Source organism: Agelaius phoeniceus, chromosome 2, assembly GCF_051311805.1.
Source record: "Agelaius phoeniceus isolate bAgePho1 chromosome 2, bAgePho1.hap1, whole genome shotgun sequence".
NCBI classification, from domain to species: Eukaryota; Metazoa; Chordata; class Aves; order Passeriformes; family Icteridae; genus Agelaius; species Agelaius phoeniceus.
In genome coordinates, this window is record NC_135266.1 from 29,398,977 (window position 1) to 29,424,799 (window position 25,823).

General features: G+C 37.4%; 1 protein-coding gene across 2 annotated transcripts in view; it reads right to left on the minus strand.

Moving 5' to 3' along the window:
- The window catches only part of LOC129117638 (uncharacterized), a 375,689-nt gene that overhangs the window by 185,765 nt on the left and 164,101 nt on the right, over positions 1-25,823 (minus strand). Inside the window, exon 10 of one of the 2 annotated variants that reach the window (XR_013180864.1) lies at positions 1,512-1,626. The exons of the other annotated variant lie outside the window; for it this stretch is intronic. The gene's annotated coding sequence lies outside the window, so the exon portion shown is untranslated. The remainder of the gene's footprint in view (positions 1-1,511; positions 1,627-25,823) is intronic. 2 annotated transcript variants of the gene reach the window in all.

Here is a 25,823-nt window from a genome sequence, read left to right on the forward strand (position 1 = left end):
CCTAACCACATGTATTCCTTGCACTACATAGCAAAACTGTGATTTCCAAACTACATTTAAGGAGGTCCCAACATAAAAATTTGACTTCAAATTCAATTTGTATGGTGTATTAATGTCTTATTTGGGGACACTCATTTTGGAAAGCATGAAGCTGTACACTTTCTTAACACAGACACACCAGTTCAGTCCATACTCTTTCACCATGTGGCATCAACACTTTGTATAGCATTTCTATATATCCTGTAGAGACAGGGTGTTCCATTTGTGACAAACACGTTGATGGTGGAGTAGCATTAAAGGTAAGGAAACTTCTTCTGCTACTTTAATAAGGTGGCATGTTTTCACCTTTTTAGGGATTTGAAAGGAACAACAGTGATCCTCCCTGGTCCCTTTGAGGATTTTGGGAAGACTGTGACAAGATTGTATGGGAAGGATTAAGTAAGCCCTTGTGCAATTCTAAGAAGCTGTTTTGATCTTGGCAATGAGACTGCTCTGCAGGGCTTTGCACTGTCAGCCTAGAGAGAAACTGAAACCAGAGAAATATGAGAAACTCAAGAGCAGAAAAAAAGATTACTATACTCAAAACAGTAGCCAACAGTCCTCACTTATTTGCTTCTGGTCCATATATGGGATTCACTGGGATACAGTTGTGACAATAATTCTGAGAAAGGTATTACCATTTTTATCATTATCATCTTTTGCAGTCAAGGAGAAAAATACTCATTTGTGGATGGTGATGCAACTGTGTCAGAGCAACATAAGCATAAGCATACCACAGTGCCCTCATCTCCTCCATTACGTATTCTGAGCTGGTCAATTATCTTTATCTTTCCTTCTCTTCTTCCCACCATGTTTTAACCCTAACTGTACCTTCCTACCATGTTTCTTCTAATGGCTCTGACACTCACATGAGTCCATGGCAAATCAATTCAGACTACTGATTAGGCAGAAAGTGAACTCACCAAAAATTGTGAGTGAGGTTCTGCCAGTGCAGTAAGCTGAGCTGCCTCACAGAAGGGTCAGACAAGAGCCAGAATGGGTACCAGAGAAGAAAGCAGGCAAGGACAGGAGACAGAGCTGCCTCTTTTGTGGGTAATAAACTGCTTAACCAGCTCAGCTCTCTTGTTTTTCATTGTAAACCTGGTAAATAACTTTTGAGCCAATGATAAGTTCAAAGGGTAGAGGTTCTAGATCTCTGTGACAGTGTTCAACCAAAATTATAGCTTTCCAAAACTTTCAGAGAGCTAGGAACAAATCACAAGTGCCTGATCACAAGAATATATGACTAAGTTGAGTAGTGAATTGGTATTTTTCCCTCTCAGGGAAGTAAAATGCTGAATAGCACACTTCACACATCCGTAGAGCCACTGCCAAAAAAGGACATTCTACATAGTCTATATTATAATCTAAGTATTTCAATAGAAATGCTCTCAGAGTTGCTTTCTGCCCACCTAATCTACCTTAACTTTAAACAAAACTGTAAACAAAAAGAAGAGAAAAATTCATCTTACTGGTCACAGTCTTCATGGGTCCTCTCATCCTCTCCCAATTCCCCAAACTCAGAAATTCGATTTGCACTTCCTTCTTCATGTAAGAAAACCAAATAACTAGTACTTTTCTTTTGGTCTGGACAAAGCAAAATGAAGTAAATATTTGTGAGCTTAAATTTTGCTTAGTTTAGTTTTAAACAGCAAAACATTTTGTTTCACCATGTTTTAATGCTCTTATGAGAAGGAGTGGAGTGAAGCTCTCACAACTGAATTATGTGGCCAAATTATAAGTTTCAAATGAGAAACTGTTTTACATTAAAAATATGAATATTTTTAAGATATTCAAAGAATTTCTACCAACTTTAAGCAAGACATGCCTAAGCATGACCTCATGATAATGTAACATTTTCAATATTTATGAATGTCTCTTTTCTGGCCAAGTGCAAAAAGTGCTGGAATTTATCTGCTCAGTCTCAAATTAGTCAAGATAGATATTAGTTGTGAAACATTTGTGGGACTAAATTACTTTTCTGTGCTGGGATGCCATGCTTATTGCACAACATTCATCGGGAATGTAACTGGCCTCTTAGAAAATCTTAGAAAATATTTGTGTCCTTGGGAGGAGCTTTTGGTCTGTGCAATTCATCAAGGGAGCTACTGGGTGGTGAAAGAGTTTGGGAGTTTAGGAATTGGGGATCTGTTGTGTCTTCTCATCAGCTCAGAATCACAGTGCCAAGGAGGGAGGCTGGTGATCTGCCAAGAGCTCAGCTCAGAATTGATTGCAACTATATTAAAATAGTCCTAACTCTGGAATATTTCATTCTCAGTTTTGATAAACTAGCATGTTTAATTGGATTAAACCCTTCAGCTGAGGATTCAGGTGAACTCTGCTACAACCAGTCAACTTCAGCTGGATTTGGGACCCTGAAAATATCCATGGCATTCTTTTTCAATTCTGCAACACCCATTCGAAAACTGCATATGTCTTTTGACTGCTCACGCTCACTGAAGGGTTGAAAATGATGCAAGTTAGCCACACGTATCCCCACCTGCTGCTAAGTATCATAGTAGTGGAAAGCTCAGATTAGTTGTCCACAACTCCTCTGCCGCAGTGACCTCCAGTGGGAAGCAGCAGAAAATGGGAAAGTGTATGGGTAGTAAACCAGCATTGCCAAGTTCAGAAAGGTCACAGGAGATGCATGACTCTTGGTAGCTGTGTGCAGGAATGGGGGGAGGAGTGTGCACTGAACAGACTCAATCACTGGCATTGTTCAGACAAGAAGGCCTTAGGAGGCCCAAGGTTCATGCCAACACAAACTCAGAGAATCACAGTTGCTCTGGGTCTCAAAGTTGAGAAAACAAATCCTTGTTAAACTTTTAGTTATATATGGCACTAGTTTATAGTACGCCTCAACTCCCCTGGGGCTGAAAGGGCCTTTCATGGTGATTTTTTTCAACTTCATTCAAGCTCAGAGTTCTAAAGATAAAACTTGAAGTAAAACAAAACTCTGGCCACAGTTTTCTACCTCAGTGAAGTATTCTTTTCTCCTTGGAGGTCTCTACCTGCCTACCTACCTCTTCTCTCCAATTAGGTGAAAATGGTATTTGTCTTTCTTGGGTGCTTACTGTGTCTACCAATGTGGCTATTTCTCTGATCTGAGTACAGGAGATAAATTCTCTCCCCCACTCATCTCATCTCTGGGTATGCTTAATGAAGAAAAGGAGAACTTGCTGCTGATAACAAGAGATGTTCAAGCTGCTGTGAAGCCTCTGCTTTTTACTGCCTTTTACAAAATTTGTTTGTGAATCACCCGTACAGAGCATCGTGTGCTTCTAAAAATGCTTGAAATTAATATTCCAGAAATTAATATAAAACACTATGATGTTGGAATCCCATTTGCTATAATAAAACACCTAAAAATTGCAATATGCTTAACTTCTGCAGTGAACACATGCTTTTTCTTACTATTAAGCCATTTATCAATTTTAATACTCAGTGTAATTTCTATGTGACTGTAGTCTTCCTGTAGTTTCTCACTGTATCATTTTATGGCTGTTTCTGTTCTGTTTAATATTTGCTTATTTTAGTTTAAATCCCTGGAGCAGAACCTACAAACCAAACAAATACTCATAGAAAACAGAGAGCAGCTCAAATGTCCTTGGAGACACTCAATTTTTTGTTTGCTACCATTTGTCATCCTCTGCTCAGAGAGAGATCAACAGTTTTTAGCACACAGATCAATATTCTCTTAACCCAGACCTAATCTAAGGAGAGCTTCCCCAGGTTTCACCTTGGCCTACTCCTATGTGCCATAGTTGCCCTTTTTTTCAGCAATAATTTTGTCTGTGTAAGACAGCAATTTTTCATCCTTTGGTCAAAACTGGTGACAAAAGAGGGAATAATGGTTCCTGACATATCAAATGATAGATTTGACACATGGCATGCTGAGCTGGGAGCTTTCACGTGCCAAACTAGAAAGACAGATAAGCAGCCTAATGGCCCTCCTGACATTGCTGCCTCTTTTTTTTTTTTTTTTCCCTGGTATACCAAAACAGCCTGTGCTTTTTTCTTCTTCTTTTTTTTTTTCCCTCCTTTTTTTTTTTTCCACCAGTGTTTTTTTTTCTATAACTCTGGGCAGGAAGAGAGGAAATGCACTCTACTTCAGCCCAAAATAAACGTTTCCCTGTCCTGTAAAATGATCAATCTATGCCCTTTTCCTCCAGCACAGTAAGGGCAATACAACATGCTGCTTGAGGAAATACTAACAAATATAGCCAGTGAGAGAGAAACAGATGGGACTAAGAAATTAAACCAGCAGATTTCTGGAAGGTATTCAAAGAGGAGAGTTTATAATACTGAAACAGAACTGCTCTTTAATTTTTTTTTTTTTAAAGCAATGATCATCAAGATTTACCTTCAGCAGGGCTCACACTCTCCCTGCAAAATCCCCTGGAGGAATGATAAGAAAGGTCCTTTTTGGTACCATTCTGGCAAAAGTAAATCAAATTTCACAAAAGCCAGTGCCAGGCTGGAGATAGACAGGCTGCAACTTTCTCTGTCTTTGGTACCCCGGGACAAACACAGCAGTCTGTGTACCATGGGGCATGGCTCCAGGCATGGGATCATGTTACATCTTTACACACAAAAGCTTCTTTCAGAATCTAAACTAACAAAACAAGAACAACTTTTATTCCTCTATGGTTTCCTCTGGAGCATGTGTTCACATTTAAAATCCTGACCTATGTGTCATTTGCTTGCATTCAAAGTTATTTGTATTGCTTTGGTATGACAAAGCAACAGCCGGTCCTAACCTCGCTTAGTCACCAATAGCCTATGGACTATGGCAAAATGTTGTTTATCCTCCTCTAGTGTTGGTTCATAAATTCTTTTTCTCTCACCTTCTTTTTTTCCCCCTTTTCAGAATTTTATGGCCAGACAGTTGAGTTAGCAGCCAGCTTGTTTTTCTCCACAGCAATAGTTCTATGGACATTTTAAATGTGATCCAATAAAGGAAGACAACAAAATGAATCCAATGAAAATATTTTACTCACAAGGTCATCAAACATTGGAATCCAATGTTGGTCACCCTACATTTAAAAATATCATAGTGTTTGAATGTTCTGGGTTATTTCTTTATAATTTTCATAAATGTTTAAATATATGTGTTATACATAAAGAAACATTATATGTATATAAATCAAATGCATGGGGGTTTTTTTCTTCCTTGTAATGCTTTTTTTTTTACCCTTTTCTCCTTGATGAAAAACATTTTCCCTAAAAGTATATACATCGGCACATTCTATGGTACTTTTCACAGTTTCTACATATTTGACATTTCAACTAAACCTACAAGTAGTAAGAAATGAGATTGAAGAATGTGAACCTACAACATGGAATTTTTCTCATACTGTCCACCAGTAAACGGGAAGAGAAAATCAATCTTAAAGCACAAAAGCAAAGCAAGCCATAATCGAGACACCAAGACAAATAACAACTAATTACTTAAATAATTTTGATTGTATAAACTAAGAAAATGCTTCATCACTGGGATATAAGGAAGTCAGTTTTTGGATGCACAAGTTCCAAACAGAAAGAAAGCATTCTGTGTCTCTAAAAAAGGCACAAATAGAATAATTAGGTTTTAGTAACACCTCCTTATGAGAAAGTCTTTTTCTCTGAATGTGGTGAATCACAACACTGTGGAATAAGGCATGGTGAAGCACACTGAAACTATTTCTAACTTTCACTGTGCTGTCCTAAAAATAAAGTGTAACTATGGCTAAATATATTGTAAATGTACCATATAAAACAGATTTCAGCTTAGTAGATGGATGTAAATATTGTTAAAAGACAGCCTCTTGCTTCCCTTATAATAAACTTACTGCAAATGACTAGGTTGTGATATTGTTTGCTTCAACAAGAGCTGCAAGTATATGTTATTTGTCAAAATATTCTGATTTATCAATTTTGGTTCAAACAAAAAACACACACAAGAAGATAAAGAGTTAAGATGATGTTTCTTGTTGTAGAATTAATCAGATTCATATTAGCAGTAGTAAATGTCATGTTGGCACCTTTTCTTTCTCACACATTACAGTTTCAAGTCTTTGCTATGAGGAAATAATGAAGTAAAGATATGCAGTGCCATATACCATGCATCTTTTTTGTCAGTCTGCATAAGAAATGAATTGTATCTGCTACTAAGGAGGTCACAGGGGCAGCAAGTTAAGAAGAATGCTTAAAGAAAGGACATGTCAAAGGAAACAAGAACTTATTTTTTCAATACTTTCTAACAAGTATTGCAGTTCTGGGGAAATTAAATGCTCATAATAAATACCCACCTATTTTGAAAACTTCAGTACTAGTGTGATCAGTAGGGAAAATGTTACTTTATTGTGAAGATAAAAAATTGAGGACTTGAAAAAATCATGCCAGACAAAATGTACATCTCATGAGGTTATCCCACAGTGCACTTTTTTACTATTTTTTTTAAATCCATACTTGATAGTTAAGCTTGAAAGGTAAAAAATGGGAAAAAATGCTTCTTTGCCAGCAAGAAAAAAACTGTTTTTGACAGTTGGATGATGCTTGTGTCTTGTGGTAAATTTTCAGCTTTGCCTACAAACAGAGCCTTTCCTTCCAGCAAACGCTATGCATAACTTAAGTGTAGAGTTAAGGCAGAAGCAAGCTATTGGTGTGCCAGATATTGCATCGAAATTACAAAATGCATTTTAATTTTGTGCAATGACTAGGAATTAATGCCAAGTCTACTGTCAGCATGCAGTAGAGCATCTCTCTGATCATGTGAAATGATTGCCTGAGATATAGCAGCTTCCACTGCCTTCCATCCTGTAGGTGCCACTGCTGCTAAGTGGAGTTTCTGAAGAAAACTCCACTGAAGAGGCATGAAGCAGATGAAGAGATGTGTGACTGTGGATTTTTAGAAATGAAAGACCCACAACATTCTCGTTTACTTTATGGATACTTTCTGTCACTCTGACAGTGCCAATGAGCTGGTCAATTTTTTCTGCTTTGAGGTCAAAATATATAAAGGAGTCTTAGTAACAAGCAAGAGTCTTGCTCTACATCTTACAGGTAATAAATGGGTAATAGAAAATATGGTTTTAAATAAAACTTTGAATTTTAAAGAGATGTATGAATGATCTGACTTAAGTAAAACTACTGGAAACCAGTTTGTCTTTCCACTCTCTCCTCATTTAAGTCACACCCCTCCCTATGCCCTGAGAAGCTGACAGGGGCACTGCTTTTACTCACATGTTTCTGAATGGAGAGAGAGAGAGAGCAGATTAAAGCAGCATCATTCTGGTGTAGTAGCCACATCCTTTATTTCAACCCCATAAATCAGATAGTACAGCTTCCTTCTCATCCATTTTCCTAGGATTGTGATATAGTCAGAAGTTTTATTTTATTAAGAGACAATAATTTTGCCCTAGTTACAAGATTGTTCACACAGTATGTAAAATACCAAGATTCATATTTCCATGGTATCTCAAGCTGACCGAGAAACTAAACTGCATCCCATGTTTTAGCCATCACCAGCAGGTTATATAGACAATCCTATTTGAGCTGTTTCATTTCCTATAAATAATTAAAGAACGCAAGAGCATGCCATAGTTGGACTGATTGCCCAGTCTAGCAGTGTAAAACTGATGATCACCTTGATCCCCTAAGGAAGGATCACAAAGTGCAGCAGCATCAACTGCAAAGGAAGACCCAGACCCTGGTAAAGTACAATGTGAGAGCCAAGGCTTAAATCTCTGGTCTCAGACATCCGGAGTGCAAAGTTGTACTTTTGCATTGTATTTGTTACATTAGTGCTGTGCCTGTGTTTGCATGGAATGCAGGAAAAGAGATTAAATTTTTAACTTCAGACGTTCTTTGTTTCAAACAGATTTATAAGAAATACACAGCTTTGCACACTTTTTAGATATTTCAGGTTGAGGAAGGATTTTTGTCAGCCCAGCTGAACTACTCACTAAGCAGTATACAAATATCTATCAATGAAATAATTATTTTGCAGGTTTAAATGGACCTCCACAAACCAGGCAGTTACTGCAATGGGTCCACAATTTACACGCAGACAGATGGCAAAAATATTCCACACAATCCTTCGTTCTTCTGTGTCCCCACCATTTTTCCATAGATCCACACTGTAATCACGAGTCCATCAAAATAAGAATCTGTGGGTTTCTCCAGTTGGAAAGCGTTGTTCAAGAACATCAGAGGAAGCATTTTCCTCAAATAGAAAGAATATAAAAATTCACAATTCACATCTGGGGTGTAATGGATGGCCAGGTGGCCAGCTATAGTTAACTGTCAACACTTTGTATTTCCCTTTGCCATCGGCAAAGTTTGCACTCAGAAGTGAGAGTATAACGTGAAGAAACTAAAGCATGAGACCACTTAATATCATAACAAATGGTGTTTGGAAAACCAATTTTTTCTTTAGTTTTTTTTCCTTTCCTTTTTTTTACTTCCCAAGGTTTTCTTGGTACTTGTGGTATTCACTGGCCTGCCTCTTGCCAAACAGCATTAAGTTAACAGGTAATTTAAGGACCTTCTTGGGATGACTACATAACAGTTATAGCAGTTTGTCCTCTAGTTTTTCTTACCTTCTATCATGATAAGTTGAGAACTGACCAGTTTGTGATATGGTTGTGCAATGCTAACAATTCTTTTTCCGTATAGACAAATAACCATGTTGACAATGTTGTCACTACCTTTACTCATTATGATCCGGGCATTATTCTGGAACTGGCTAAGTAAAATGTTGCGTAGCAAGCCAGCAGCTTAAACACTCTCCCATTAATACGTTTTTGATGAAGAGTCTAGAAGTCAGATGGTTCCACTTTGCCTCTAATATGCTTCTCCACACTGCTTTTGCTTACGCATTTTTGAAAAAAGACCAAAATGCACAGAAGTTGTTTTAGGGCAGGGCATGTTAAAGTATTTCAGAAGCTTTAACTGTACCTAATAGGCAATTAGGTGTTTGGAAATACCTTCTTTTTTCATCAGCTCTTGATGCTTGCTGCATTAGCAAGCAACAGTTCATTTTTCTTTTGGAAGAGAAACTATGCCTAGAATTAGTCTTTTACAAATGGAAATGGTGTAAATATGCCCTCAGACACACTGGACATGATGTAGCCCTAAGAATGCTCTCAACATTTTAAGGTGTTATCATTCTTAGCAAATAGGTATTTTGTTACATTTATATACTATAACTAATATTATCCCTGTGGGGTGGGGGGAAAGTAGAGAAAACTGTGGAACTGACACCAATCATCTACATTTCCACTTTGTGAGAGCTAGAAAATAGAGGGTATCTCTGAAAATTAGGTTTTACAGAATCTATCAGCAACTGTGAAAAAATGAGCCATCGGGATGACTTTGAAGTAATGAAAGGCAGCCTGCAAGATATTTCCAGATATTCCATGATCTATCTTCAGTCTAATCTTCTAAGTGATAAAACCTGAAAAAGATCCAGCATTCACAGGGCCAATGGAATGAATTTAAAACAGAGGTGTACATTTCATCCACAGATTTATAAGTGTTCTGGAGGTGTTTTTTCCAGACAGGAACTGAAGCAAAATATAATCATTTCCTAGCTAAACCAGTCATGCAGATAAGAAAATATCATCATTCCAATAGAAGAAGGAATATATTTAAGTATTTATAAGTTGATTGAAACCTTTCTAGAAAAAGTTGGCATAGTGAGATTTCAGCTGAGGCTTGAGATACTAAATATAATCTTTTCAAAGATTATATATTTGAAAAAAATCATTGCATTCTTCATAGAAATAGTTTAGAAGAACTGAAGCAAATGAGAAATGATGGACTATACACAGCATTTTGCAAATACAAGGCTCCATTGAAATTAAAGATCACTGCACTAGAAGAGCAGCTGCCAGGCTGGAACATAAACAGAAGTTGACTTGATAATTTAATAGAAATATAAGATATATGAAGGAGCTGTTAAATGAAATCAGTCAGCCCCCAAATTAATATAAACAATTAAACAAGAGCCAAGTCATGTAATAGAATCCTCAACTTATTCCTAGAACAAATCCTGAACCAAATCTTACTCAAAGTTATAATATATTCAGGTTCATCCTCTTTCCTCACCTCCTGATGTACATTTCTGCTTTTGACAGTAATAGCAGGAGAACAAGTTTTCTTGTGCTATTATGTGGCTTTAACTAGAAGCTGGAATGATGGAAATTCTGCAAGAAAGCCTGTTGTACAGTCTCAGGGAATTCAAATAAAGATCCAAGAATTCAAACCAAATCCAAATGCTGAACCTTTTGAGATGCACTATGCTTTGAAGGCAAGTGACTTTATTCTGCCAGATGGGACTTTGAAATGCTCTGCAGTGCCCACATGACTCATCAACAAAATTTATTTGGCTAAAAAAGCAGTCAGGGAATATACTGTACTATACTGTACGTGGCCCCTCTAGGACAGCTCCAGCTGGAGCCTTAGGCAAGATTTATGGAAATGGAAATCTTAGGAGCTTTTCTTCCCATTAGCTGTGTAGCATTAATGAAACAATTGCCTGCAATCTTATCACATGAAGGCAAATGTGCTTGGTGGCAGCACCTCCTGAAATGATAGCAGCTGCACACTGGGGAGGTAAGTTCCATGCAGAGCAGGGAGGTGAAGGGGGAGGAAAATTCCATTGAATTCTTGAAATCAGGAAAGACCACCAAAACAACAGTAAGGGTGTAGAAGAATGGCACAAGTCTTTGCTCTATGGCTTTGGGAGAAGGGAATGGGGCCACATGGGGCCACTTCTCCCATCTGGCAGTGTGAGGTACTGTTAAGGAAACATACTGTTAATATTTTGCTCCCATTATCTGTTTTCCTATTCCTTTTCCTTCTTGACTAGAGAAATAGCTCCTTGGTAGCTTTTTACCTGGTCAGTGTTTCTCTTAGCATTAATAGTAGGGTGGCAGGTCTGAGTGGATGACCACCTACTCCCTACAGCTAATGCAGAAAATTTTAACAGAGGCTTGTGTGTTTTGTACTTTCAGGGCAAGTTGAGAAAGCATTTCTGCCCAGTTAGTGAATACAACCATTCTCATAACAATGGATGATACAACTAGGCCAAGTATATTAAATCCCTATGCTCAGTGTAGCTGGGAAATACAAATAGGTGAAGAAAAGAAGGAAGGTTGTTTGCTGAGATGTAGGAATATATTTAAGTAGGTGCCTTTCAGAAATTCAGTTGGATATAAAGCAAAATATGAATCAAATATTGGTAGGGTTAGGTGATTTGGTTAGAAATGAGAGTCTGTTGGTCATATCCCAAGTTTTGATGTGGTTCATTTAACTTTTGTGGCTTTTTTAGGAAATGCAAGGAGGGTCATGAGAATAGAGGCATTGAAGTAAGAATGATACAAATAAGACATTTTTAGCTTTTGATAAACAACAGAGGTCTAATTTCAAGTCTCACATTGGCTCAAGTCACTTCATGAATTTGCCCTTTGCAAGGAAAAGGCTGTCAACAGAGAATGACTTCTGTAATTTTCAACTGACACTTTCATGAAGTTTAAGCATTTGAAGAAGTGCTCTTCTGGTAGGAAACCTGTTGTGGGTTAGCCCTGGTTGGCAGATCAACTCCAAGCAGCCACTGACTGCCTCACCTACACTAGGATAGGAGAGAATTCAAAGAGTAAAAGTGAGAAAATTTCTGAGTTGAGATAAAGCTAGTGTAACAGGGAAACCAGAAGCTACATATTGCAAAAAAGGCAGAATTAAGGATTTCATCCCACTTCCCACTGGCAGGCACCAATGTTGTTCAGCTACCACCAGGAAAGATGAACTCCATCCCATGTAACAATGACTTGAGAAGACACATGCCCTCACTCTGAGAATGCCTCCTTCCTCCTTTTTCCCTCACTTTATATGCTGAGCATGGCACCATATGGTGTTGGATAACCCTTTGGTCAGTTGTGTCAGCTGTCCTGCTGTATCCCCTCCCATCTCCTTGTCACCCCCAGCCTAGTCATGGGTGGGATTGGGTGAGAGGCAGAAAAAACCTCAGGTCTGGGTAAATGCTGCTCAAGAATAGCTAAGACATCTCTCTGTTAACAACATTGTTGTGGTCACACATTATATGGTCCACATCACCTCATACAACCCACTGTGAAAAAAGTCAACTCTGTCCCAGACAAAACCAGACAGCAGATCATGACATAGCACCCTGAGAGAGCATGGTGTGGAGCAGCTAAAAAGTAAGGCATCTAGTTCCAAAACTGTCACTGGAAATACTGCCTTATTTTGACCTCATTGAATATTATACATGTAAAATTATGATTTAGGGATGATAACACAATATTAGCTTCATATTTTCATTTTATGATTGAGATATTCTTACTAATTTGCTGTACCTCATAAAACCATGCACTCAACTGAAAAGTTTTGCAAAGCAACCACAACAAATAACATTTCATTTTAGCAAGAAAACAAAAATTAAGACATTCCACTTGAAAAAATGCCAGAAAATAAGTATACATATACCTATGTGTATATATATATATATATCTGAGATCACAGTGCATAACAATTACAAGTCAGGGGAGATAAGAAGCAGTAATCTGCTTTGCTGTACCCCTGTAATCTGAAATAAATCATGATGTACTGAAACTCACGGAAGAATGAATGAATTCTATCACCATGGTGTGAAGGAAGATTTCAAAGCTCTTCATTTATTTACTTACTATTTTTTTAACAGTGTCAGTATGTTTATTACCTCAGAGAAACATGCAATTTTCTGAGCATAGATGCTTTGCACCTAGAAAGAATTAGAATTTTTTTTTTCTTTGGATTTCATTAGATACCACCTATGAATCATTTGCTAATTCTGGTGAAGCTGAAAAGAATTTCCAAAAATTTGTGAGACCCTGTACTACCATTGAGGAAAGAATACAGAAATGAGTGAAGATCAATAGTTTACTGGGTATGTAATAACATACTTTAGTTTTTGAGAAGACACTAAATAAAGGTCTTTGGGGCCTAGCAGAAATGTACTTTTTCTCTTTAAGTCTGCTTTAGAGTAATTCTGGTTTGTCTGTTGTCTTCTTGTAAACTTTTAATCTGCACTGCTAGCTTGCCTCCAGCAAATTATGTCTATAGAATGTTTTCCAAACTGAATAATTCTAGAGGGATTCTGAAATGTCTCTTTCCAAATAATACATGAAAAACCTGTTACTTGAGAAAGACTCAGAGACATAAAAGCATTACAAAACATTTTAAGTAAAAAGCCCTTTGAAAAAAAAGGGGAAAATTTAAAAAGTGATCTAAATAATTACTGCATTAATATAGCTTACGCCTATTACCAGGGTCGGGGTGGAAGGAAGATGTCTGAATAACACTGTCAATTAACAGAAACTATTTAAAAGATTATCCCTAAGGCCATGCTTTCGAAATTTCACTAAACAATATAATAGAAAGCACAGTATTAATTATAACTGGTCAAAAATCTTTTTCGTGAAGTACTTTTTCATCATAAATGTTCAAGTCATTAAAATATGAAGTCATCATGGGAATGAACTTGTTAAAAAACCACAACAAGCCAAACTAGACCAGAAAAATTACCACTGGGATCAATTTTTTCATGTTCCATAATGGAATTCCCAGTGAGAGAAAACTGCTTTTTGGATTATAGAGCACTCATTTAGAATACTGAAGACGCAGGATCCAACTTTGTTCTTTTTCTTGTCTCATATTAACAGCTCAGGCCAAAGACTATGTGGGTCATGCTGAAGTTGACTCTACAATACTAAGTCATAAGTGCAGAAAGATCTTGACCCTAGGAATATTGTGGGGTCTGTACTCTGGCTACTGGAGAAGGGCCTGACTCTTTTTGAACAAGAGGTAGTGATCATGGTAACCTGTACAAGGCAAAATAACTGCAAGACACAACTGGGAGATCCTTTGGCCAGTGTCTGTAAGGCCCCAGCTGGCAGCTTGGGAAATCAGATTCTGATTCCTTCTCCAAATCCAGGAAAATAGTGTTTGCTCTCAGCTGAGCCACTAATACTTCAAAAAAGTATGGCAGTGACTAAGTTAGTTTCTCAGACTCTGTGGAAAAATGCTGCTGATTCCTTCATGCTGTTTCTTGCTCTAATCTGCTAAAAACAACTCTAATTATTATACTAGAATAAAGTTTGCTTTACAACATGAAGCACATTTTAAATAACAATTGTGATAACCAAAAATCCTTGGTGTCCATGACACCACAATAAAAACTTAGTTTTTCCTCAAGCAGGTCCAATTAATTTTAATCTAAGAAAGAGAAAGCTGGAAAGATAATCTTGATTTCTCTCTTTTTATTTAAACTTTATTTGTTGGAATTTATTTTTCTATCCTCTCTCTAACCCACTATAATTTTTTCTGCTCTGACATCTCTTTTTAACAAGCAAAGATTTTGCTTGGTGTATTAGACAAAACATAAGTTATTTGTACAGGTACATAATAAATGAGTTTAAAATAAAACTATTTGTGTGCCTACAAGTAAAAAACCAGAACAGGGTATTCCATCTGCAGCTGCCTTTTGATTGCTGAAAGTAAAATTTGTACTGTAAATCTAGTCTATGACAAGCAGAATTAGTTTTTTATGGGCAGCAGGAATTCTGATACCTCATGACTTTTGGATCTTTAACTCTGCATATTAACAACTTTTAAAAAGACAGGTTTCTAATTAAATTTTATGAATGTATTTTTTCTTTGAAAAAGAAAACGGGAAAAAATCAGAGTCTGTATGTAATGATTGTGTCATTATACAGAATGATACAGCTTAGGCCCTGAGTGTTCAGCTCCACTGTAATTTTGACCACCTGAAGGAAAGAACTAATTTTATTGGTTATCTAGAGGGCCCAGCTGCAATCCTGAAGAAAGGCATGTTCTTGAAAATGTTTGCAGGACTGGTGAAGAAGAGTCTCACTCTTCCTATAGCTTCAACTGTGTCCCATATGACTCCTAAGAGAATCTGGGGCTGAGTGCTGGGACTGATGAACACTGTCTTTATGAGAAGGTGAACTTTATTTCACACTATTTTCGGATGCTTTAACATTAGGTAGTAGTGTATGACTGCTGCTGTGTTCACAGATGATGAAGGAAATATATTCCTAATTTGTATAATGGTTCTACAATTAGCATTTCAGTGAGGTATGTATATACCTATGAGGGTACATCTCACCTTACTGCTGTTGGTTCCTGTTGAACACTGGCCATTTCAGTTCACTGAATGAATGGCAGGGAGAGATTCTTAATTTCTTGTGATTCCCATACAGGATACTGAACCAAACAATTTATGTTAAGCAGAATTACACTTTTGTCTATAACCTTCCTCACTTCTGCTATGCTTCATCTGAGTGCTTGCTCATCCACTGTAGAGTTGGACTGAAAACCCATGGGTGTGCCCATAAATAACAGTGTCAGTGTGAAAACCCAACTAAATAAATATGCATCTTCCAAGAACATGAAGTAGTATTGCAATAGTGCAACATAATAAAGGCTTTGCTTTGCAGTGCTACAAATGCTTAGTGGTGAATTTACAGACAGAACTCTTCCTGGGGCAAGACCATCTTTTTAATATTAATTTTCTTGCTGGCTAATATTACTGAGCTTATGTCCTTAATGTGAGTACTGGATTTCATCATTATAGATGTGGTAAGCCCTTCTCTTTTATATTAATAGAACAATCCTAAAAAACTACATGTATGAATTAATAATTACCATTCTTAAAATCCTAGAAAGATAATTTAATAATAGCTTTGGAAAAAAATTCCACTAACATTTCAATAAGCATTGTTTTACTGTATAACTGCTTTTTGAGATGGGGCTATTTTAGGGAACAAATCTCTATTTGGAGCTTGATTATAGAGCTCACTATTTTTAATATTACTTTTTATGCTTTGACAATTGGAAAAGAGCAACACGTTTCTTTTCCTCCCCCTCCACCCTTCTTCCAATGTCAAACATATCAAAAATTAGTTTTATTTGGTTATTTTTATCTACAAAATTCTGGATAATATTCTGGCAGCATGAAAAAGGGAAAGTGTTTTATTAGCTACTACTTTCCAGATCTTATTTTGAAAATGCCATACATATTGAAAGTATTGATGGAATAGTATATAATTATAGACATCCATCAACACCATTTCTCCTTTTTTTTTACCATGGAGATTTAATCCTGTAAATTATGTAAACCACGAATCTTTGAATGCAAAACTTTCAATATATTTTTATAAGTGTTTCAAATAGTACTAAATCATTGGATTTCACTTCCTTATACGGGTTAACTTTAAACATAATTACCTTCCACTATTTTTAACTAAGTACTTAATGCAAAACTACAGCTAGTGAATTCAGCAACCGAACACTGGCTTAATCCTCACATGGTAGAAATAAAATGCGCTATCATTAAAATATCACTGAATTAATCCCATGCAGTAGTATAAACCAGATAGCAACAGTAATTACTTAACAGAATTTTAAAGGGTAGCAATTAAAAGGAGCAAACAAAGTCTTGATCATACTCATAATTTACTTACCTGTGGCTTCTTGTTTGCAAATCAATGTTTGCAGACACAGTGTAATTAGTTATTTTGAAACCAGCAAAACTTTCAATATTATCAAATAGCTATTTTCTTCTTTATAGTTGAAGAAATATTCCTTGTATGTAAGAAGAGTTAAAGCCATTTCTAAAATGCCACAAATAGTATTATTTTATTAGTTTGCAACAGGAAAGTTCTAATACAGTAACTGTACAGAGCTCATTTGCTTTTAGGAGACAAAAAGCATGTAGACAGTACACTGAAAGCAGATGCTGTCATGAAATAGGCTGATTTTATGGTGAAAAGATGGTGCGTACATTATGAAGTTTGCACACACACATAAAAAAGAACCAGGAAAGATAATACAGTAGGAACTGACATAGCAAAGGGGGCTTTCATATCAATCTGAAGAACCCAAAATCAAGCAAAATGTACCTTGTTGGACTTACTGTCCCAAATATCCTAGTGCATTTTGAGGGCATGCTTCCATTCTGCATGATACCATAACACTGTCTTTATCAGCATAAAATCTTGTGATACAAGAAGGGTCATAAATTACCATTATTTTCTTTATTTGTGACTGTAAAAGTACTTCTCAGAAACTTACCAGCTTTGGGGGTAAAATTTGCTCCAAGCTTTGAAACAGAGAAATTTCTGGTTAAATAAAACCAATAGTTATTTAAAGTCTGTAGCATGAAAATAGTTAAAAAACCTGTAAGGGAGGTGTACCTCATTGGTAAGGGCAGCAGGTTGTGATGATTCATGGTGATTAATGAGAACTGTTAAGGCTTGGCAATGGTATTTGGGAAACTTGGAAGCCTTGGCCTAAGTCCAAGGATTTCTCTGTATGATCACATTATCAATGCTGTAGTGGATGCAGCCCCCAATTCCTAGCTCCACAAGCTTTACACAGAAAAAGAGTGAGAGCAGCCTAAACAGACAACTGCTGCTCTAATCTCCTCAAACTGGTACCCCCACAGGATCCTGTCTTCCTGCTAAGAGGAAGTCAACATTCCAAGAGATAAAGAAAAAGCTCTTTTTTACCTTTGTATATATTTACAATCTTATATTTAAGATTACCTTTGTATATAATAGATATTCAAGCAGATTACACACTGGACAATTAGGTTTTTAATAGGTTGGGGTTTTTTGGTTTTTTTTTTTAATTGTCATGTTCATAAGCCAAGAAAGTACATTTTGTAGTGTTATCATTAAAATTTCCCTTGCACAATATCTGTGATAGAATCACGTAATGAGCAACACTCATTAGAAGATTGGAGCAGTCTGCCTGATTTTGCAAGAAAAACTTTTTTGTGGGTAATTTTTGAAAAGAAATGGAAGAGGAACAATTAGATACCAAGCTCATGAATTCAACACCAAAATAGCAAGAGTTTTTATATCTAATGGAATTCCTGTTTCAAACTATTATTACTGTATGGGATGAAGTAATCTAAATAAGGAAAGCTCCTGTACTATCCAACACTTCCTACCATACTTGCTACCACTTGCAACACTCACTCTACAGCATTGACTAGAAAGGACAAATAGTACTGTAGGGTAATCACAACACATTGATAAAAAATGTGAATTGAAAAGGAGCTTGAAAAAGCAAGTCTATCCTTCCATGACCCTTTTGTTGTCAATTTGTCCATTCAGAGGGACAATGTGGTTACTTTTTTGACAGCTTTTTTGAGAAAGTTCCAGTCAGCACAAGTTGCTGTGCCATAGTCTCTGGAGCAGATTCCACACTAATCTAATCTCTTCTGCTCCAAGAAATTCACAGCTCAGATAGACATGAACCATTGAAACTAAGGATCAGGAATCTCAGTTGAGATTTTACCACTAAATTCAATGAAATTCAAAAATAAAGGAAGTTTCAGAAGAAAACACAGGCTTTTCCTGCTTCATTTTCTATAGTTCAGCAGAGTTTTAAGTCAGTGAAGGTTTACTTCCATTCAATGATTTTCATTTCAGCGTCCCACAAAAACAGTACATAAACCAGGATGGCAGCCCTGCTTTGACATTACATTTTTATGCTACCAGCAACCAATTTTCCACATTTTGGTGATAAGGCTTAGCTTTCCTCACCTTACATTAATGGTTCTGTATTCCAGATATAAAAGATTGAGACCCTCACAGGCTGCCAAGTTTAGCCTCACAGGGCAAGAGGATAAGCATCACATTTTCAGCACTAAGTGTCCCATGACAGACAGAGCTGAGACAGATGCTTTCTGCACATTGCTCTCCACAGCACAGTCTCACAGCCTGAAGCCTAAAGACAGAAGGAAAATCTAGAAGATGGATTTAGAAGACATGAACTACAGATGAATTACAGATGAGGTGTTGTAAAGTTTTAGATCTGGAAACTCTTTTTGATGTAGGGGGGACCTTTGAGAATGATCAGTATTGGAATAGGGTATGAGTGGATTGTGGTAAAATACAATATATCGTAAGTTATTGGCAGCTCCCAAAGGACAATTTCCTTATTTAAAAGAACTCCTAATACTGTTTAGCACAAATTTATTTCTTTCCTCTTACAGTATCTGAAGAATGTATTTAGTACAGTTCTCCAGATTCCTGACTTTTATTCTCCAGGTACTTTAGGGAATTCATGGTCTTTGATGATTTAAAAGATGCAAAATAGAGACACTTTCAAGGTTGTCCTCTGTTTTACTGGTTCTCCCATAATATTTTCTTCCTGTTTTAGTAATTTGATAAAGTGTCCTCATGATTAGTCAATTTTACCAATCTCAGTAAGTAAGTGCTGTTTAAGTCTCCTAAGAAAAACAGGCCTAAATAGGTACAGTTCATGTACAGATGAACAACTGTACATCTATCTGTATCTGTTACCCATTACCTTTTCCACATGTAAGGAAGTATCAAGTAAATCTGGTTGTGGCATAGATAACTCACTGATGTCAATGTTTTTGAGTTGTTTATTTGACAATATTTAAAAATGTTACAAGAAACCCCTGTGCTGGATATCCCCATATGTTGTTGTGTCACACATATAATGTAACTTAAATGGTGAAAAAATGATGAAGAACAATTTAAGATGTGTAGAAATGGTTTCTTTTCACTTATTTAAAACACCAAGTATTTATTTTGTTTAAAAGTATTCCCTATGAGCACACCTTTACCTTGAATTTACATATTTTTCCTGATTTTTCAAATTTTTTCACTTATTCAGGCTTTCCATTATCCCTTTCCCATAATATTACATGAAACATCTAGCCAATAGCTAATTCAAGCTATGATGATGACAACTAGCTCCAACATATTGTCCTTAAATTACTTGAGCTCACTTTTAACATGTATATTTCCATGAAAATGACTCTCTTTTTTTGCCTTACCAGGCTAACATGGAAAGGCCTAAAATGGTCTTATCAAATAAAACTGTTAATTGAAATAAGTTCATGGTGTAACAACCTAGAGAAAAGTGTGGAAGGAGTGTCCTGAGCCACTAGATAAACCATTTGTTGGCATAAACTCACATAAAAAAAATAGATATCACAGTCAACCATTTTTATTGCTCATTCCTCATTTTCAGTGGTTGCCTTTACTTAGGACTAGAGCTCTGCAGGGCTCAGCTGCCATGCAACTTAATCTGGTCATGAAGATATACGTTCCTGAATGTGCATATACTTTTTTAAGTTTGTGAAAGCACACACACATAAATGTAGAGTAATCATTCTTTTTTTTTTCTGCTCTCACATGACCATTGAGGATATTGGTTCCCACTTTTTGCAGAATGTGCACTTTGTTGTACATACAAATATTTCTGACTAATTTTTTCATCACAGTCCCATTACCCTGGAAAGGTTCCTTTGCTTGTATAAGAGTGCAGCCTGTGTATCCCTCTTCCTCTGGCAAACTGTAAACTTTACTTGCCTCAAGTACAGGTCTTTGGTTCTGTACCACTCTTCAGGACACTGATCCACTCACTGGCATTGTCTTATAGAGGAGGCACTGTGCAATAGAAAAGAGGCTTACTCAATTACTTTAGGAGCAAAATGGGAGAACTAGATTGAGAACCTGTCTTAACTTTCTTCCAGCAGCAGAGTTAGGCACAGCAACTTTCTTCAGGCAGAAATGGAGGGGCTTACTTCAGACTGAGCAGCAACCTGTGTTAATAAATTGTATTTACAGCAGCGCAAATTCCACCATTAGGGAACAAAATCATAATAACCAACCAAACAAAAAATCCAAAACCCCCAAATAAACACAGAAAGAAAAATATCTTAGACTATTTTAAAGTTTTTATCTCAGTAGCCACACTTTTACCCACAAAATCTCCTCTGTAACTGGCTTTTATGTGGGCCTGCTAATGTCTTCTGAACTCCTATCGCTTAACTGTGGGGTAGCAGCTATTTACCAGGCAGTACTTTCAACACCTTTATGAGTACAAACAAATCATTAGGTTATTTTGCATATTAAAAAAAAACCCTACCAAAGCCACAATCAGACATTAAACCATCCTAGTGCTCCTAAGCACCATTTCAAAATTCACCAGCTCAGACTTTTTTTCTTTTCCTTTGGGTCTCCAGCTGCTCCTAGGGCAGCTGGCAGGGCTGTATCATGGAGACACTCTTTGCTTGTGCCAGCAGAAACAGTGGGAAATGCTCCATCCAAGTTAATCTTGGTCCTTTCTTAAAGCAATGAGCAGGAGAGAAGAGTTTTTTTTAGGAAGAAAGTCTTTACTGAGTGTGGTGAGACACTGAACAGGTTGCCCAGGGAGGTTGCCCCAGCTCTGGCAGTGTTCAAGGCAAGGCTGTATAAGGCCTTGAGCAACCTGGTCTGGTGGGAGGTGTTTCTCACCACAACGGTGTGGGGGGGTGGGTCTAGGTGATCTTTAAGATCCCTTCTTAACATTCTGTGATTCTATGATTTTTGGCCAGCCTTGCTTTTGTGTCCACTCTCTGCTTACCAACCACCAGTCAGGCTTGCACTTGCAGAGTGATGCTGACTACCAGCCTGGAGTGTGAAACAGCAGCAGTTTCACTTGAAAGCATGTGCTTCAAATGTGACAGGCTATTTCAGCACGAGGAGACTTTGAGAAGGGAAAAAAGAAACTTGAAGATTGTTTCAAAGATAGACACAGGGCTGACCTTAGCCAATGCAGTGCCTTGAGGAATATGAACACACAGAATGTGCATCAGAGAAATAAAACCCCACCAGGCAGGGCTGGGCATCAGCAGAAAGCCTCTGAACTTCACTGGTAATAAAGTCTTGGGTGCGATGCTATTGTTGCAAGGGGTGACGTTTCAGACACAGAGCAACGCAGAGGCCTGGGGCCCTGTGCAGGACTGCAGGTGTCATTTATGGCCAGTTTTACACATAAGGCAGCCCTTCTCAAGGAGGTGTCATAAAGTGCTTCACAACTGCTTTTACACGACACACACATGCAACATGCCATGCACCTTGCTTGTGGGAATTCCTCCTCTGAGGACAGGTCATAACAACCTATCTACCACAGCCATAATGCCCTATGTGTGTCCCTGCCTGTGAAAAATAGCGTTTGCCCTCACAAGTCAAGGGAACTGAAACCACCAGAAAGCTCTAGTGCAGCAGAAGTCCAGAGACAGCCTATCCATGCAGGATAGGCTCAGTAGAGAAATCTCTAAAGGACACATGCTATGCTCCTGAAGCAGAGGAGTTTGAATTGCAGGTCAGACATGCTGGCGGAGGCCACGGTAGGCCAAATTCAGACACCAGCCAGCCAAAAGCAGAGATGTTTGATGTAGCCCTCTGCCCTGTTGGGAAGCAAGAAAGATGTACTTGATAAGGCAGTGACCCAAAGTCCTTTGCTAGGTTAGGAAAAAGGGTGAAAAGAACTTACAACAAAGCAGAGGTGAAATTAGGGAAAGACACCCTCAATGCTGTAAAGATAAGCAGGATTTAAAAAAGTACATTTGGGTTATGCAAAGAATTACTGAAGATGAGTGCAGTTATTAGATCAAAGAATCTGCTGTATTAAAGAGAAAGACCTGATGTTCCTATGCTGTAAGACATCAGGTAAAAAATCCAGTAAATTCATCTCCTGATATCATGGCACATATAAACCTGACACCCTACACCTACTGAGGACCAAAGCTTTGCACTACAGAGGGCAGAGAATACTGCTCACAGCCTTTGGTCCTATTGTCAAAGCACTCTGAAGACTGCTGGAGTGGAGTGCCTACGGAGCAGACTACAACACCCTCCATCACTACAAGTTGGAAGCACTTGTTTAGAATTATTTATGGGAAACACAAAGGGAGTAAAATGTTATTTTTCCTTCTCTTTAGGTTAAGGTACACTCCCTGCTGATCAGATGAAGTCCTGTCAATATCACAGATGCAAGAACTTATTTCTTGTCATAAACATCATGTGCAATAATGTGGCCACCTTTTCACAAAATGTGAGCTCAGTGATACACCAAACTGGCGTTTTCAATGGGTGGTATGTCCATTGGAGAAAACAGCATAAAAAAGACCCTATCAGCTGGAGCCTTTGGATACTCAAGGATAACAGAGAGAGCCCGCTGGTGTGAACACACATCAGGAGATCAGACAGAATCAAATTTATGAAGGAAGGACACAGTTTCTACATTTTCCACTTATTTTAAGGAGTGCCATGCTCCAAAGCTGCAGAGCTGTTCTTTAGTAAAGCTGCTCTGCTAAAATGCTAAACAAAATCTGTTTCTTTGAAGCCAGCAGGAGTCCTTGAAGATCATTTCAGATGCAGTGTGAGTCGTGTAAGGAATGATCTAGGGCCTTGATCACAACACATAGGGAGGGATTGAATTACTCTTCTTACATATAAATATAAGTAAGCTGTGTAGGACATAAGAATTTTCATACAGCCCAGATATTGAGGGTGAAGTGGACAAGTGGGCAAGTTTTGATATTACCAGCGGGTCCAGGAAAGGCTGAGTCCTAGGAGAAAGGTCTGATACTGTAATTAGAGCAGAAGTGAATTAGAATTCCTTGGCTGAGGAAAAGACAGTTCTTGTGATGGGATTTGGAAATAGTCAAGAGTAATTATCAAGCGGTTGGCTTCAACAAGGAACTGTAGAGGAAAAGGCAAAGTTTCTATTTTCAGTGTTCGTTTAACATAACCCTTTATTCTGTTTGCAGCCCACATGATGACGCAACATCCCTCCATTTATATTCCCAGATTTTGAATCATAAAAACATTAATTCACCTCTTAATTATTCATTTAGGAGCTTCTTTGTTGGGCTCTCAGGAGTACTATATTAGGCATTTCTTTTGTAAAATGCAGATTTTTAATGTAAGAGGAATGAAGACTTGGTCTCTTTTGTAAAACTACAGAGAATTTTAGTGAAAACCATATGAAAACAGACAAACCTTCAATTAAAAAAAAAAGAGTTTCCAAAAACACAGACTGCTAGACTCATGTTCTCTGCATATCTCTTTTCAAATATGTAGCTTGTCTTTTCAGATAAAAATGGAATAGGAAAGAGAAAAGTGTAACTTTAGAATACTGTAAAAAATACGCAAGATTTTAAGAAAATTCTTTCATATCAGAAAGATTTTGTAGAAAACAAAGAGATTTACTGGCCTTGGAGCTACTTTTTTCACATTTCACAATATGATCAAGAGATTCTGTAAAGCTTTTTGAGGATAAATTTTGTTGAAAAGAAAGTGCCTAAATAGATCTTATTGCCTTGTAGTCCTTACTCATAATAAAGAAAAATGACATTAAGGACAGTGTAATAGGCACTAAGAACCCTGCACCCTTTTATACTACACTGTTAACGATGGTTTAGATTTGTCTGGAAGCATACTTTATAGCTCTTTATTTAATGACACCCTCAGTCTTTTGAGTTTTATTACATTCAATGGATTCCCCAGTACAAGAAATACATGGGCCTGTTGGAGTGCATCCAGAGGAGGGCCATGAAAATGATCGGAAGAATGGAACATCTTACATATGAAGACAGGCTTCATATCCTGAGAGAGGTGGGGTTGTTCAGACTCTGGGAAGATGTTATTGTGGCCTTCAGGAACTTAGAAAAGCCTTATAAGATGGATAGAAAGGGAGTTTTTTTATCAGGGCCTATGTTGATATAGTGGGGTAATTTTAAATCGGAAGAGAGCAGGTTTAGACCAGATATTATGAAGAAATTCTTTGCTGTGAGAGTATTGAGACACTGGAGCAGGTGCCCAGAGAATCTGTGGGTGTCCCATCCCTGGAAGTGTTCGAGGCCAGGTTGAATGGGGTTTTGAGCAATCTGTTCTAGTGGGAGTTGTCTCTGCCCATTACAGAGGGGTTAGAACTAGATAATCTTTAGGAACCTTTGAAATCAAAACTACTTTGTGATTCTGTCATTCTACAGTGATGGCAAAAACTACTCTTCACTCTCTTCTCAACTCCAAGAGTCCAAATGGTATTACACAGAACTAAAGCTGCAGTGAAATGAAATACTAGGAAAATTTGTATTTGTTTAAACAGAAATACAGGGATTTATTTTAAACACAAATGCAAATCAGACTATGAGCTTGACTTTGAATTTTTTTCCTTGACAGTCTTCAGTGATTATTTCAGTTATAGTGAACTAAGCATCTTACTGATAATTTTATCTGAGCAGCTTTTGAACCTTAGTTAAAAAGTTTAGTAAATCTGGATGTGATTAATAATTCACTTATTTCTTAGAATAAACACATTAAAAAGTCTGGAACTCCCTTCTGAAGATCTAGGAATGTCCAGTTACAAAACAAAATGTGGAAAGGGATCTTACTTGGATCATCAAGTAGCCTCTCAACTTGTCCACAAGGATACATATACTGTCACATCTTCCAGGTTTACCTCCTGGGTATATTTACATGCACGTTTATCATGCCATAGCAGAGGTGCAGCTTTATGGAAAACTCTGATGTGCATTAGACATTTTATTAAGCATTAGATTATGCTTTTCACATATCTAATGAGAATAGATCAAGATGAGAAGATTGAGCATCCCTTAAGTGACATTCTACTGTGGCTCTATTTATATAGGTTGCTTTCCTTTCCTGGAGAGAAATTTTGCCGAGGACATTTGGTTGATGTTTCATGACAAAGGAAGCAGAAAATTACAGACCAGGCTGAAAGTGGTACTTTATATCTATTCTCCAAGCAGACCTAGGTGAACAATTTGTGGTTTTATTCCTAATGAAACACAAAGAACTTTTCATGGCTCAGTATGTATTCTATTTCAAATTGGAAAGCAGACTTCTTCAGGAAAACTCTACTTATTCATTGCTATATCA